This window comes from Nannospalax galili, unplaced genomic scaffold, assembly GCF_000622305.1.
Source record: "Nannospalax galili isolate Female #2095 unplaced genomic scaffold, S.galili_v1.0 scaffold167, whole genome shotgun sequence".
Classification (NCBI taxonomy): Eukaryota; Metazoa; Chordata; class Mammalia; order Rodentia; family Spalacidae; genus Nannospalax; species Nannospalax galili.
In genome coordinates this window covers 3592338-3595085 of record NW_008358534.1, presented here as the reverse complement: position 1 = coordinate 3595085, position 2748 = coordinate 3592338, and positions in this window count along the sequence as shown.

The following is a 2748-nucleotide window of genomic DNA, read 5'->3' as shown; positions in this document are numbered from 1 at the left end:
TTCAAGACTAGACATATTTATGAAATCTGGAATCTTCTGGTTTCACTTCACTGTACCATGTACCTAATTTCTAGGGAAAAAAAAACTGTGGAAGTAAAAGGCTTTAGGCTGTAATTTATCTTGAAACATAGTTGATTTGGGTGATGGTGGTATTATAGTGATGCCATAATGGCTGAGCTAGTAATACTTAGTGGGCCAAGTCAATGCTCCCTTTAAGAAAAGGAAACCACATAAGATGCTGACCCAATGGTACTTCTATTTCTTAGAAATGCAAAAAAATTCTTTTTTTCTGAGGTTACATCGTTTTGGTGGGCTCTATTTTAAAGTGGAAAACCAGTTGGTCAAAATGAACTTCTGGGTATTATTTAAGGGGACACCATGGTATATCTGATAGAATATCAGCCTTGTACTGAAGGGCCCAATAGTGCAATCCTAGCTGCACAAAGTAACTGGATGATTTTGGGCAACTCAATGTTCATTGGCCTCAGGTTTTTCATCTGCAAAATGGAACTGTGTGTCTGCTAGGGTAATTGTGAATATCAGATGAAGTCCATATTTCCAGTGTCCACTACAATGTTTGGAACGTAGAATTGCTCTATAAATGTTTTCCCATCTCCATCTATAAATAACATTAAAGTCCACAATATTTTAGCAAAGGCAGCAAAATAGATCAATCTAAAACTCAGCAAATAGAATTACTAGGTTTTAGAAATTACTGTTACATAGTTGAAACTTGCCTAAATATCACAGACTGTGTATTCATTTTTTAGTATGTTGAGCTCATGACTCAGGAGCACCACTCTCAATAGAAGGATGTCCTTACAGTTCCTGAAATTGCATGAGAAACATGCTTTGCAAACAGGGGTGATATCCTGAAAGAATTTGGGGAGGGGAAAGAATATGGAAGAAAAGAATCCAAGGGTATCTAGAAGGCTAGCTGGGCACTGAATAAGATTGGGGTGCAGTGGAGGTCATAGGATGTATAGCTGCTACAGTTGAGGAGGTAGAAGTGGGATTGTAGAAGGAGGAGGGGAAAATGAAGCCCAAATCTCCAGAGTTTCCCAAAGTCTGCATAAAACATTTTAGATTGACTACCAACACCGCCTTTAAGTTCACATCGGAGTTTTTTTCTGCTTCATTAACATGGCCTGTGGAGAAAAACTGTTGTTGACCAGTGTTTTAAAATAGTACTAGAATAGCTGGGGGTGGTGGTACAGAGGTAGGCAGAGCTTTTTGAGTTCAAGGCCAGCCTGGTCTACACAGTGAATTCCAGGCCAAATGGGGCTACAGTGAGACCCTGTCTCAAAAAGACAAAAAAGAAAAAATAGTATTTGAATATGAAGTGAATTCCCTGATAGGTAAAAGACCTGGTATTACATTTTGTAAATGTGGAGGTACTGAGAAGAGATAGAAACCGTAAACAATCCCTATTCTCAAAAAGGACATCCTGCCTCAGAATATAGATTATGTAGCCAAGTGGGAACTTCTGGCTGTGGGGAAAACACTCAGGGCCTGTGCAGAATGTGAAAGAAAAGAGGTTCTCCTTGCTGAGAGGGCCACAGCCTCTGGAAAAAGTAGCAGTTAAAGTGGGCCCAGCAAAATTTGCAGCAGGGGAACTGATGGGAGTCCCACAATGTAGAAGGTCTCAGGTGCCTATCCCCAGTGCTTTAGATTCTACTCCCACACAGAGGCTGATGCCACCATCCAAGCAGTGCTTTGGGAAGATTGCCTTTGGCAGGGTTCCTGCTGGTCTAGAAGCAAGACAGTAGAGCGGGGGCAGTTCAGTATCTCCTCACATGGTGTTCTTCTCTGGGGCCATTGCCCTTTGGTTAACCCAGGCTTGGGTAATGGACACTTTGATAAGGCTTTTTTAGGAAGCCTTTGCTCTCCCTGTCCTCCCAAGCCACAGATTGCACAGCGTAGAACCAGTGAGTTCTGCAGTGCTGCTTCTAGCTAAAGAAAGCATTGAGTTCCAGCTGCAGGCTCACTCCGAACACTTGCCTTTTTTCTTTCCTCCAGTGTGTAGTGCTTAAGGGCACTCTAGTAGAATCTTTGGGGGGCATTCTGGGCACAGATTTGACTAACTAGCCACATAAATTTTAACATGATAGGTAAGGGAGAGTATGCCAGTGTGAAGGTAGAGACTTCATTTGTCTTGTTTACTTTTGTGACTCCCAGTGCCAAGTACAGTGTCAGGTTCACATGGGCACACAGTATGTACATGTTAAGTGAGTGGATGAATAGGGCCCCTCAACCTGATTCAGCTACAGACATGATCCTTCCGCTGTTCTGTATGTATACTGCCCTAGAAAGATACCTGATGCTCATGCCTCAATTCATTGATGCTCTCTATACACCTTTACTTTCATTCCCAATGATTACCTTCATCTTTTTGTCCCATGATCACCTCTCATGAGAAAAAAAAAGTTCCTATGGAGCTTGTGAATTTGAAAAGTTCACAGCCACCCTCCACCTTCATTAGTCTCAAAGAGAGGGTCCCCAAAGCTACCTGTTTTCAGGAGGAGGTCTCTGTAAATATTAGGCATGGAAGTCTGAAAGGTAGTCCTAATCTTGATCCTGTGATTTGTGATTGATTCAAATAACTAATTTTTAACTTTAAAGAAACAATTTATATTTATTGAGCTAACTGTATTTATTTTTAAATTTTTTATTTATTATTTTTATTTATGTGTATGTGTGTATTGCCTGCATGTAGGTAAGTGCACCTGTGTTGTGCAGTGCCTGTGT